Below are 14,914 nucleotides of genomic sequence, written 5' to 3' on the forward strand. Positions count from 1 at the left end.
AAGAGATGCTTCTTTCAAAAGGTATTTTGACAAAATATGTTTGATCAAACTCCAACATGCAAAGTTTAATCATGAACATTAAAAGTGTTTTGATTGCAGAAATGACTTGATGCTTGAAAATGACATGAGGTGACCAAACAATTTTGAACTCATACCTCCTGAAACTGAACCACACATCATATAGCTAGTTTTAGCAGTATGCATAATGACATGTAGTGGATTCAATAGTTATGGACTCGTGAATCATGACTCTTACAAGTCCAAATCATTACATTGGATGAGGTCAAAATTTATCGATTCTAACCGACCTTGCTTGAAATGAGAAAAGGCCATCTTTGTTATCCTTTCACATTTCTTGAAATATTATCCCTTGCAGTCCCATTTTGAGCCTGGTAAAATATTTTCTTTCAAAAAGAAACCTTGACTAGGATCACACCCCACACTGGGGGCAATGAGAGATATGGTATTAGGAAGGATAAAGACACTGGTAGAATCAATGATAAAAGAAAGGCTTAGAATAAAAGCCCAATGATTGAGAAAGGGAGAACAAGAAAAGCCATAGATTGAGGGCCATCCAAGAAAACTTTGAGGAAGGTTATGTAAAAAAAAAAAAGTGGAAATGAAGGAGAATGCCTATCAATTCTAAGAGGGGCAAAAAAAGGTTTCAATGGAAGAAAGACACAACAAATGCCAAAAGTCAACACCAAAAAAATCAAGTTTCATGTCTTTTGGTGTGTCTAGGATAAAGCCTTTAGTGTCTTCAAAAATTTTTAGATTCATTATTCATCAGAGAAAGTTGGATTTGCAATATGACCTATGTTAAGAGAATTCTGATATTTGAGATTAACAAGGTTATATGTCACTTTCTCTACTATGACAACAAGAGAAAGAGAGTTGATGAATAGTTGATGTTGATCCTAGGTCTTTGAAACCCTCAAACACCTTTTGAGCCTGAATTTTCCTTTCTTTCATAAGCCATGAACCATAGCCTGCATTACATGCTTTTAAAAGCCCTTTTTGATCAAGTAAACAATCAGAACCGATAAATGGCGCTCTCGAAACTTGAAGAGCTTTTCCATAAGGGTCGTGACTTCATGAATTAAGCTATTGGTTATTATGCATGCTGATAAAATAAAAGCTCAAAAAGAAACAACCTCTCTTGATAAAGCCTGAGATTTGACTTGAGTCTTGTTTTTGAAATTCACATAAAGGTCACCTCATCACAAACCATCAAAAGATATACCCCAAAATCAAAGTCTAAAATGGATACAAAGAACCATGAAAAAAAAAAAGCCATTTGTCTTACAACGGGTCAATTTCTGTTTTCAAAATACAAGACAATCAAAGGACTATATTGAATAGTGTGTGTTGGGTCTTTGACTAAAAAGCTTGATTTTCAAAAGATCTTTTCCAAAACTGATATCTCTTTGATTTCATTTCAACAAATAGACTTGAATTGACATGATCTTTGAAATATGAGAGTTGATTCCAGAACAAGAAAGATTGTTAAACAACAAGAACATCGACCGAATTTGCAAAATCCTTGACAAGAATGACATCAACATTTCTCGACACTCCTTGAAAAGTTGACCACCTGGAGGCAATACAGTGGATCATGGGTAGGAAAACAAGCAGTATTTAGATCAGCTGGGGGCAATTAAAGATGATCAAATGATGAATCAATGCACTAAGGACAATGGTGTTTAAAGAAAGCTAATCAGCAGAACAAGCATTCAGATAATTACTGGGGGCAATGTTGTTCAAAGACAGTTAGTGATTTAGTGAACTTCAGCAGCAATTGATGAGCAATGCTGCACTTGAAGGGCATTTTATTATCGTCAACTTGGGTTACCCTCTAAAACATGGCTATGACTCCTGACAGATGTTATCAAGTGAGTGCATTTGAATGAACATCTAACATATGCACGCCACCAAGACGGACGGTGGATCAAAGCTGCACTTAAAGAACAATCTCATATTGTCATCTTTTGAAACATGGTTATCAACAGATGTTATTGCATAGTTGCATTGGAATGAATGTCAGAAAGATGCACACCACCAAGACTGACTGTGGGACCATCTATTTTGGAGCTCAAATGCGCACTTCACCATATGAATATGGGTGATAACATGAGCATCATTGATGATGTCAAGACATTTCTTTCCACTATCTGATTTGACAAGCTGAGAGAAATCCATGAGAAAGAACATTGAGCATACAACGATGAGTCTTTCACTGCAAGCTATGAGATGCATGTCTGGACGACTAGATCATTTCCATGAAGACTGGTGATAACATATACTTGAAGAGTATTGTTTCAACTGGGGGCAAGTTCATGACTGATTAACAATCTTGATGGGTGTTGGCATGATGCACACAACCAATCGAAAGATAATTTTCAGAAGAATCCAGGAGAGAAAATCCTTCATGATGAATCAAGCAACACCGCACTTGGGGGCAGAGTCAAGCTTGATAAACAACAAGAGCAGTAACCATCGAAGACAGCCCAGGATGTGCACTGCACTTACAACTGAGTGGATGGCTAGCACATAAATGAGCCAATGCATTGAAAGAACCAATAAAGCTTTGGAATGCAAACAAAGGCACCCTATGACGATGGATCATCAAAGGGGAGGGCCTATATTTCACATCAGGTAAGGATGCATGCATGTCATCTAACCTCAAAGCATTGCACATACTTGTGATTTGTTACAGAAAGATCCTCAATGAAGTCCAGCAAGATTGTGGACAAAGAAAGAATCATTGAGTTGATAATAACAGAGAATCATGGTTGTGACCTTGAAACGGGAAGAAGATGGGATAAACCTTACTGTTAGGAAAATCTCAAAGAAATGAAAAGATCAACCTTGCAATCAGGAAGCATCGAGTTTTCAAACCCTGCGATCAAGAATTATCAAGAAGCACCAAGTTTTCCGGCCCTTCTTCTATCATCCCTTCAGGACTTCGCCAGGTAAGTCCCATTTTTCACACTTGTCACATCACATCTTTCATTTGGGTAGGTCACCCATAACAATGAGACCATTTCATATTTTTTCTATCCTCCACATGGGTAGGTCACCCATAATCAAGAGACCACTTCATATTTTTTTTATCCTCCACCTGGGTAGGTCACCCATTACAATGAGACCACTTCATATTTTTTCTATCCTCCACCTGGGTAGGTCACCCATAACAATGAGACCACTTCACATTTTTTCTATCTTCCACTTGGGTAGGTCACCCATAACAATGAGACCACTTCACATTTTTTTTATCTTCCACCTGGGTAGGTCACCCATTATAACGCGACCACTTCACATTTTTTCTATCTTCCACCTGGGTAGGTCACCCATAACAATGAGACCACTTCACATTTTTCTCATCTTCCATCTGGGTAGGTCACCCATTATAATGAGACCGCACTTCACATTTTTTCCATTTGGGTAGGTCACCCATCATAATGAGACCGTTTTCCACATTCTTTCCACCTGGGTAGGTCACCCATTACAATGAGACCATTTGTTCCACATTCTTTGTTTTGGTTTAATGAGGTCGCCAGATGGGATCTCATGTAGCTTTGGTTAAAGGGAATCGCCAGATGGGATTTCAGGTTGACCGAGTTACGTAACATCTTTTGGTTTTGGTTTAATGAGGTCGCCAGATGGGATCTCATGTAGCTTTGGTTAAAGGGAATCGCCAGATGGGATTTCAGGTTGACCGAGCTACCACACATTTTTTAGTTCCAGTTGAATGAGGTTGTCAGATGGAATCTCATGTAGCTTTGGTTAAAGGGAATCGCCAGATGGGATTTCAGGTTGACCGAGCTACACACATTTTTTAAGTTCCAGTTGAATGAGGTCGCCAGATGGGATCTCATGTAGCTTTGGTTAAAGGGAATCGCCAGATGGGATTTCAGGTTGACCGAGCTACACACATTTTTTAGTTCCACTTTAATGAGGTCGCCAGATGGGATCTCATGTAGCTTTGGTTAAAGGGAATCGCCAGATGGGATGTGAAGCCCGAGAATAAAATATACAAAGAGGGGGGGTTTATAATAATTCAAAATGTTGTTATAATATAAAATAAAGCAAAAAAAAAAGGGTGAAAGATGGGGCCAAAATGGAATTAACAAGAGATGGGACTATAAATACCCATCCCTTCTCTCATCCATGGCCGGCTGATAATAAGAATAAGGAGGGGAGGAGAATTTCATATTTTTCCTTCATCAAAACTAGGAGTAAACACTTAAAATTAGTAAACCCAAATAAGCCTTGGAATTATTAAGTGGAGGAACACAATCGGGTGGAAGAATTAACAAGAAGAAAAGTGAAGAGTTGGTGAAGAAAAGAGGGGGAAGAGTGGCTGACTACATACAAGGAGAAGAAGGCTAAGATTCTTCTAAAAATTTGTGAAGTAAAGTTTAGATTTCCATCCAAGTAAGGAGTTCTAATTCCAATTTCTATGAAATCAACTTCAATTTGATTAGAAGTTTATGCTTTTCTTGAATTGGGAATTAGGGTTCTTTAACATAAAATGTTGGGAAAATGCAGAAATGAGTGAGGTTTAATGGATTAGAATAATCTAAGTGCCTTAAAGAAGAAGAACAAATGAGTGCATAAAAGAGAGGAAGGGAACTTTTGGTTCCTTTGGGCACGTTCTCTGCTGGATACTGCAGAGGGGAATGAGAACGTATGATATGCTTAATTAATTAATTTGGTACAAGTGACCTTAAGAGGACATAAAATGAGACGGGAATGCCATGAATAAAGGGAAGGGGCTGTGACTGATGAAGAAGCAGGGATTTAAGATGAAATGGAGATACTTTCTCCATTAGCAAAACAGGGCAGGTTCGCTGCCCTGTCTTCTGGGGGGATTTTGGACCTGAAAACTACAGAATTCAGGGAGGGTCCCCTCATAGAAGTTGTAGCCGGAAGTGTTAGCTTTCCAACGAATTGACCCCACCTAATTTGGAGTCCTAGAACTCCAGATACAAATAAAAAACTGAGGAGAGGTCAAGCTGCCACCCCTGTTGGCAGATTCGGCCAAGTTGATAAAACGGCAAAATTTAGCCATATTAAGGGTAGAATTTGTTTTCTTGCCCTTCATAAAGTGTGTCTTGATCTTCAAAAAGAATAAACGGTAATCAAAATTGAATTTATGATGTTCACTTAGACTACAAATGAGCTGAAAAGTTAAAGGATAATAATGAGGAGTGTAAGTGAGAAAGAAAAGATTTGGTAAAAGAGAAATGAATATTATTTCCATTGTTGCTGTTGCGTTTGATATGTGGACTAATATGGAATAATGATGGGTGTTTGTGGTTTCAGGAGGAACCGCGGGAGGAGTACAGCAACCACAGGGGAACGCAAGTCGAGCATCTACAGCAGGTAGGTACTTGGTACCTATATCTCCTCTAGTTAATAATTATTTTCACTAACTTTTGAACTATAAAATTTTGGTGCTTATTGATGAGGAAAAGAAAAGGAGGGGGGGGGAGGAAGGAAAGGTTAAATGACGAAAAATAAAATAAAATGAAACGGAGGACTAGATTTAATTTATGGGTTCTTTTGGAGTAACAACGAATTTTGGTAATGACTGTTTCTCAAATTTGATTTGTTTGTTTCTGATATGGGAGGCTGATGATGTTAACCAAGCTGGATAACATCAGCATTACCGGTACGTGAAAGGAGAAATATAAACTTGATTAACTATTCGGTTTCAGAATAGTTAATGATATCGGCGGGGTGACGTCGATATCGGCAAAATTTATAAACTTGATTAACTATTCGGTTTCAGAATAGTTAATGATATCGGCGGGTGACGTCGATATCGGTAAAATTTATAAACTTGATTAACTATTCGGTTTCAGAATAGTTAATGATATCGGCGGGTGACGTCGATATCGGCAAAATTTATAGACTTGATTAACTTTCCGAGGTGGAAGCTAATGATGTCAAGAATTTTTGACATCGGCATACCTGAGAACCTCCCAAGGTAATATGGAACAATGATTAACTATTTTAGTTTTAAAAAAAAAATAGTTAATGACACAAACGGTTACGTTCGTGTCGGCATTTTCATGAAACTGATTAGTTGTTCCAGGACGGGCAACTAAAGACACTAATGGAGGCCAATGGTGTTGGCAATAGTCTTTCTGATGTGGAGGGGGGGGAGAAGTAGTCAACAGAAAAAAAAATAAAAAAAAAAGAGAGAATTATTATATAACCATAAAAAGGGGTTTATGATTTAAGTAGATAAATATGCTGTTTAATTTTTCTTTCGTAAATTGCTTGTATTTTAATCATTTATTTTTAATTATATGGAAAATTTATATTTTTGCAGGTCCCTCCCATTCACGTCAGGAATAGATTTTAAGTTCTTTGATCCCTTTTTGTATAAGTTAAGAACTTAGGGATTTGTGGTGTAATTTTGTCATGCAGTAAACATGTAACCTGTATAGAATATTATATTCGTAATATTTTGTTTCTGAAATATTAAATGTATCCACCTATGCTTGGGATATTAGAATGTACTAGACTATGTTAGAATATTAAACTGTGTTGTGTTATATATATGCAATCTTTGTGCTCGAATTTGGCTATTTTAATTATTAACTTATGCGTGTGATGTAAGATGGAGTTTGGGAATGAATATGGTCCTGAGCATAATCTGGAATGAATTATGCAATTGATTGTGCTAAACATGGATGTGATTGTGGATGAGATGTAATTCTAAATGTGTGCAGGGTACATTGTCGATAACTTGGGATCTCCCGGTATAGAGGAGACTCTGCCGAAATTTCGTTAGAAATTTCGGCGAGTAAAAAAAAAAAATTTGCTCCATCTACCCTTTATAGGGGGAAGATTAACGGATAAACTAATAGAAAAATTGGGGTTGTTACATGGGATTTCAGGTTAACCGAGCTACCACATTTTTTAGTTCCACTTTAATGAGGTCGCCAGATGGGATCTCATGTAGCTTTGGTTAAAGGGAATCGCCAGATGGGATTTCAGGTTGACCGAGCTACGCACATTTTTTAGTTCCAATTTAATGAGGTTGCCAGATGGGATCTCATGTAGCTTTGGTTAAAGGGAATCGCCAGATGGGATTTCAGGTTGACCGAGCTACACACATTTTTTTTTAGTTTTGGTTTAATGAGGTCGCCAGATGGGATCTCATGTTGGTTCTGGTTAAAGGGGATCGCCGGACGGGATCTCAGGTTAGCCCAACCACACACACGATGTTGGTTCTGGTTAAAGGGGATCGCCGGACGGGATCTCAGGTTAGCCCAACCACACACACGATATTGGTTCTGGTTAAAGGGGATCGCCGGACGGGATCTCAGGTTAGCCCAACCGCACACAGGATATTGGTTCTGGTTAAAGGGGATCGCCGGACGGGATCTCAGGTTAGCCCAACCACACAGGATATTGGTTCTGGTTAAAGGGGATCGCCGGACGGGATCTCAGGTTAGCCCAACCACACAGGATATTGGTTCTGGTTAAAGGGGATCGTCGGACGAGATCTCAGGTTAGCCCAACCACGCAGATTTTGGTTTTGGTTCAAGGAGATCGCCCGATGGGATCTCACACAAAAAAAAAGGAAAGAAAAATGAAAAAGAGAGAAAGAAAGAAGAAGAGAGAAAGAAGGAAAGGAGAAGGAAAAAAAGAAAGAAACATTTAGAGTTTTTCTTTACAAAGCTTACTATGCGAAACATTGAGGAATTTTGCTTCGTAAGCATTGTAAAGAGGGGGCATCTGTTGCTACCCAATTTTTGACCCATGTTTTGATAAATTTTCAGAAAAATCCAAAAATAGCGAAAAAACATTGAAAAATCCAAAAATAGCGAAAAAATATTGAAAATCCAAAAAATAATTTTTTTATACATTTGTATCGTTTTTAGCATTTTTAGCATCGTCTCAAAAGAATTTAAATTTTCAAAGACATTTGGAACGCGTTCAACTTTTCACGCGTCATTTTTTAAAATCATTGATTTTCCGCATTGAGTCGATGTTGATATTTGCTCGCTTTCAAAAATACAAAAAAATAAAAAAAATCAAAATTTACAAAAAAAAAAGAGGAAAAGAGAAGGAAAGGAAAAGTTGAGGGACTAGTTTGAAAACCTAGTAAAACTTTTCCTATAAATACCAAGCTACACTGATTTTTGAAGGGGGGTAATTTTGACAACATCAGAAAAAAATACAAAAAATACCTAACCCTAAACCCATCTTTTTCTCTAGAGCCGCCGCCCCACCCCGGTTGAGAATTTTGTCTTCCCCCACAGAGCCGCTCACCCCCCGGAACCAAATAACAGCAGCCCCCATACACTTTTCGATTTCCCTCTTTCTTGGCCCAAACCAGCCTCCACACAGTTCCCCGGATTTTCTAGCCAACAACACAGAGCCCCTCCCTTTTGGATTTTCTTCTTCCTCAGCCGCTGGACGCAAGCCTCCCTTCTACCCTCTCTCAAGCTCTCTGATTCCCCTCCATCAAGCCACCAGCAGCAGCAGGAGTCCCCTTCACAACCTCCTCCCACCGAAGAACCCAGCGGCGGCCGGCAGCAGCAGCACCCACAGACGTCGTCCCCTTTCTCATCCTCCAGCTATCCTTTGCACAGACCGGCCTTTGGCGCTCCTTCCACGACCGCTGACAGATCTTCCCTCTTCAACCGGCCACAGGCCAGGTCTCCGTCATCAGCACAGACGCGACAGAGCTTCCCTCATCGGCGCAGATCGGCCTCCAGCAGCAACCTCGCTGTTTTTTTCATCTTCCCCCCCCCCACCAGCCTTGCAGCGACGTCTCCTTCCCATCACAGCAACGCCGCCTCTTCACTCACAACATTGGGTCCTCCACGGCAGATCTGTCACCGGGGAAGAAGAAAAGAATAGCAGGCATAAAACAAAGATAAAAGCAGATTTAGGCAAAAAAAAATGGATTGAAATCAACAGTTTGTTGGGTTTTTGTTCTTCGTTGCAGGTCACTGTGACTCTCACCGCCGGCGTAGGAAGACAGGGGGGAAGAAGACATTCCAGATCCCCTGGTTTGTTTGGAGTTTCCAGCGGCGGCGCGTGAACCCAAGCGCCGCCCGTGGCGGAGGCGCGTGGAACAACGCGCCGCTACTGTTCCTGCGGTTCAGAAACCTTTTGGCAGCGTTACATAATTTATTTTGTTACTTTTAGAATAGTTGAAATGTGTATTTAAATTATTGTAAGCATTTTATATTCTGTTTGGTACATTATGAACATGTAATTATGGCAGTGTGAGTAAAAATAGTAAAAAGTGATGTGTGTGTGTTTTTGTATTTTATTTTATAGATGTTTTTTTATTTAGGATAAAATTGCAAAGAATAAAGAAGAATTTAATATTTTGATTTGTTCAAGGATAAAGAATTATGAACTTACACGTAAGTCGTATTTCTAAAATTCGATGAAAGAACAAAATTTTTAAAACTTCTTTAACACATCAAGTCCATGAAGCAGCTTACCTCGGTAGGGTGCGTTAGGGGTGCTAATACCTTTCCTAACCACAACCAGTCCCTTTCCTGTGAATCTCTGACAAGACCAGTACATCAGGTTTCCTAGTAGCCCTCAATAAATTACTAGGTGGCGACTCCAACGAACCAAATCAAACCAAAACGCATAACAATGAAAAATCGTCAGCCAACGCCGCACGGATTTTTTTTGACGTGCGTTATTTATTTATGCTTCACATATGGTAAAACATACATATATTATAATGCCAACTATCCAACTACTCCCTTCGCATGATTATTGACTCATTGATGAATTAGTGACTTAATAGTTTGACTAAATCAGTGATTGGATCAAGTTTAAAAATATCGATTGATAGAACTGATTGGAAGCATGCTTGGCTGAGACAAGCTATAAACAAATAATAATAAACAAGTAATTTGGAAAACCCTTGGATTGGCTTCCAGATTATCCACCAATTCCCAACTGGGACCAAACAAATTAAACGAACATTATAGAAAACAAAATCATTTCAATGACTTTAAATAATCGTTTCACAATTTTCGTTACCCAATAAGTAATCTATCACAAACAAGTGAGAAAAGTATTTATTTTAACGTGATTCAATTATAGAAAACAAATCATATTTAATTGAAGCAATGATCACTCAAGGAAGACGCAAGCATGTATGCCAATTGTCATGTAAATATAATCTATATATATATATATATATATATGAAATGGATATGGATATGGATATGGTTGATCATGAAGACCAATTCAATTCATTATTGAAACATGTAGGTTGAAGCAAGCTCACCCCAGCCCAGCCTATCCCATACAGCATGACATCCTACTAAGCCCCCAAAGCATCTACTATAACAGATCAAAGCTTTTGAAAAACCACTCGAAAAGAAGAAAATACAGTAGGGTCGATAAAGAGAAGAAGAAAAAAGGGTCTGCTGCCGGTGAAGAAGTCACTGGAAACAACCATATTGGAGGCTTAGGATCGATATATATCTTCTACCCCTCGCGCAAGCCCCTAAAATAAGCAGAAGGATTTGCTTCAAAATTACTCCTTGGCATGCGATAGTTCCTCCCTGGTGCTTTCATTGTTTTAACACTCTTGGAAGCACCTCCACAGCAACCACGAAACAGGAGTACTATCACTACCACTGCAACCATTATAGGAACGTTTTCTGTCATAAAAGTGAGTAGTTCCATTGCTTAGGGGGTTAGACTGCGATTTGTATAGAAATGAATGGGGAGGAGAGTTTCTGGGTAAGGAAGAGAATCAAGAGGGAGCGAGAAACGAAGAGTGTAATGAGATATGAGCAGGGAACACACAATTAATGGTGCCTTTTATCAAGTAAAAATGAAAGAAAAAAGAAGTGGTTTTTACGTAGTTATAACTTGACTTGAGGATTGACTTGATAAAGGCTTGGATTATTACAAAAATGTTTCGTTTTTGTAAAGAAAAATATTGATTTATTTCAGTTTGGATCGGGTTTCAATGCGTTTAAATCATTATTATTATTATTATTATTATTATTATTATTATTATTATTATCTGAGATTCCGAGTAAAGAACATTTGAGAAAGCAAAATCATTTCAATGACTTTAAATCAATATCGTTTCACAAAAGAAACCCACCGACTATCTTCATAAATACTATTTTGAAGATCAACCATATCTTCAAGATCAACCATATCTTCAAGGTACCCACCCACTTCCAACTCTTTCTTGAGTTTTAACAAAAGAAAAGAAACTTAGTAATGTTTTTTATTCTTATTCCTTTGGTTCACCCAAAGGTTTAAGGTTGATTTTTTTATTATTATTCCTTTGGATTTATTAAAGATGGTAATAGAAGAGGAAGGAAACGAAACGACAGTACATCACACTATTAAAAATGGCAAAAATGATCGATGGGCATCACAAATTCAATTAACAAAACTTACAAGTGAAGCAACTTAATGAGAAATCATTACCACGTTCAAAATTCCTCTTGTCAGATTCGAGATGCCAAAAGAAAAGAAAACTAAAAGTATTTTCTTTAGTCAACCATGGTGCGATGGTGCTTGGAGGGTTGGATCCCTTTTTTTCTCCTGCCCTCTTTGTTAATGCTAGAGATTGTGACATTGCCCAACTCAGCTCCATTATGTGTTTGTGTTTCAATGCTTTGAAAAAAATTTAAAATTTTATTTTGTTTTAAATTAATTTTTTATATGCTTCCAGATTATTTTGATGTACTAATTTTTTGGAATAACCATGGATTAGTTTCCAAATTATCCAGCAATTTCCACTTGGGCCCAAACAAACAAAATAAAATCATTTCAATTAACTCCTCAAAGTTTTAAAGATCTCTCAATTTAATATCTTAGCTCAAGATCACCAGACATTTCTCATAGAAAAATTACATCTTTCTTCAAGATCGCATCATGGTTTAGACGGATATGCATGCATGAATGCATACGGCCGGGACTGAATATTATAATAATATATTAAAAAACAGAGCATGGAAATGTTAAACATATTATATTATAGGTGTTGAGGTTAGTTTTTTCTTAACAATATGTTTACCACTGCCACCTAATGAAAGTATAAACCATGGAAGACATTATGGTGTTGCCTTTTGAGGTCCCATGTTAGCTTACATGGAGCAAAAGTGACTACGATTCAGATTTTCGTGTCTTCCCACTTTCGCTGTCAGCATTGAAATTTGATTTTCTCTTAAAAACTAGCACATTTAAAAAAAATTAGCAATCAACTACATTAAAAAAACAATAGCATTATTTGATAAAAATTACACTTCCTAACTGGGATTTTTTAAAAAATGCACACAAATAAACTTACATCGCAATACTATAAAAAAACCTTTGATCAGACAAATCTAATGACACTAAGTAAAGTAACCAATGTTGACAGAGTAGGCCACATGTGCCGTTCAAAGAAAAGTGAATCTCCCATCACCTTTGGACAGCTTATATAACCCACTTCATCACTGTTGGTGACCTTTCCTGAAAAAGTTTATGCTTCTGTAATAGATCTAATTAAAGGTGGTTAACCAAGGAAGAAGATGAATTTTTTTATTGCTATTTTTTTTATCCATTTTTATTGTATTTTTTTTATTTTATCCCTTAATTAGCATCTGGTTGATTGAGAATTTTGCTTCGTTAGTCTTTCGGGTTTGCATTTTATAGGGTTGGTCTTGGACTCATGATTAGGGTTATAATTTCAAAGGTTAACATGGGTTGATTTTGATCATTTTTTAAGTCTTTTTTAAAATTTGATTTTTTTTTTCATTGTCATCCTTCAACATTTGATTTAATAGGAATTGATCTTCGTATGTATTTTTTATCATTTTTTTTATGGGGTTATCTCAATCATATGTTCATGGTCGCAGGGTTAGCGGGTTTACATAGGTTAACTCGAATTTATTTTTTTTCATTGCTTTTTAAAAAAATTAATTTTTTCCACTTTCTCTCCCTTCAACATTGAATTGTTTGATAATTGAGCTTCATGGTTTTATTCAATTTGATTTCAATGAGCTTTCCCCAGTATAACAATCATGTCGTTATCACTTTCTCATTTGATTTTTGCTTTGTTATCGAACAAAATCCTTTAACATTTGATTTAAAAAATAATATTTTTTTTTCTCAATTTCATCCTTCAATATTTGATTGCTTGAGAATTGGTCTTCTTGCTTGTTCTTTTTTTTACTCTTTTTTATATAAGGTTATCTCAATCTTATGCCCATGGTAGTGGGGTTAGTGGGTTAACCCGGTTTGACTCATGTATTTTTTTATTACTTTTTTAAAAAAAAAATTAAGTTTCACCCTTTAGCAATATTGAATTCTTTTATGATTAAACTTTATGGTTTTATTCATTTTATTTTTGACGAGATTTCTTGATATTACAACTAGGTTGCAGCTTTGGCTTGCTAATCTGGATGTGCTAGGGTCTTTTTTTTTTTACCTTTGTTTTGCTTTCATTTTTTTGTTTTTGCTTTTTTTATTGAAATTGCCCGAGCATAATAAACTATCAGCAGCGTTTATTTGCTCTTTTTTTTAACGCTTGGGTTGGCTTGCAGTATATCATGGCTCACTTATCTAGTAATAACTAAAGATAGTTGGGCGGTGAAGATGCAAGGATGCATGCATGTTAGTGGTGAGCAAAAAAACTGAAAAACTGATTAAATCGAGAAAATTAAAAAAAATTACTGAAAAAATCAAACCAGAAAAAAAACCGATTAAAATTTTAAAAAAACCGATCGGTTCGGTTCAGTTTCGGTTTTATAAGCCTGAAACCGAAAAAACCGAGCCAAATCGGAAAAAAAACCGAGCCAAACCGGTTTTTGTCCTAAAAAACCGAACCGAAACATGTTGGTTTGAACCGGTTTCAGTTTTTTTAAAAAAAATCGGTTTGGTTGCTTTTTTTTTATAAAAAATAAACCGAACCGAAAACCTTTTTTTTTTAACTCTTGGGTTGGCTTGCAGTATACCGTGGCTCACTTATCTGGTAATAACTTGATTGGGTTTAATATGCTCGGGCAATTTCAATAAAAAAAAAAAAAGCAACGACAACAAATAAAATAAGAATAAAACACTGAACACAAAACAAAGGTAAAAAAACAGGACCCTAGCCCATCCAAATTAGCAAGCCAAGGCTGCAACTTGGTTGTGATATAAAGGCAACCCCGTCAAAAGCAAAATGAATAAAACAATGAAGTTTAATCATAAAAAAACTCAATGTTAAAGGGTGAAACTTTAAAAAATATAATTAAAAAAAAACAATTAAAAAAAACATGAGTCATACCATGTTAACCCTCTATCTCCGCTACTATAAGCATAAGATTAGGATAACCCTATAGAAATAAAAATAAAAATAAAAAAGAAGCAAGAAGATCAATTCTCAAGCAATCAAATATTGAAGGATGGAATTAATATATATATATATATATATATATATATATATATATATATTAAAAATAAATAAATGTTGAAGGATTTTGTTTGATAACAAAGCAAAAATCAAAGGAGAAAGTGATAAAGATATGGTTGTGATATTGGGGAAAGCTCATTGAAATCAAATTGAATAAAACCATGAAATTTAATTGCCAAATAATCCAATGTTGAAAGGATAGAAAGTGAGAAAAAATTAATTTTTAAAAAAAAGAGCAATGAAAAAAAAATTCGAGCTAACCCGGGTTAACCCGTGAACCCTTGCGATCATGGATATAGGATTGTGATAACCCCATAAAAAAATGATAAAAAAATACACGAAGATCAATTTCTAATAAATCAAATATTGAAGAATAAAAATAAAACTTAAGTCAAAGTCAAACATGTTAACCTTCAAAATTGTTCGCAACTAGGACCAAACAAATTAAACGAAACAAAATCATTTCAATTGATTTTTGAAAGTTCTCGAAATCCCAAGTAA

The 14,914-nt window shown here is 36.4% G+C and overlaps 1 protein-coding gene across 4 annotated transcripts in view; it reads right to left on the reverse strand.

Moving 5' to 3' along the window:
* Window positions 1–14,914, reverse strand: part of LOC7458812 (ATP-dependent DNA helicase DDM1) — a 37,146-nt gene that overhangs the window by 9,449 nt on the left and 12,783 nt on the right. The gene's annotated exons all lie outside the window — the stretch shown is intronic.

This window comes from Populus trichocarpa, chromosome 19, assembly GCF_000002775.5.
Source record: "Populus trichocarpa isolate Nisqually-1 chromosome 19, P.trichocarpa_v4.1, whole genome shotgun sequence".
Lineage (NCBI taxonomy): Eukaryota > Viridiplantae > Streptophyta > Magnoliopsida > Malpighiales > Salicaceae > Populus > Populus trichocarpa.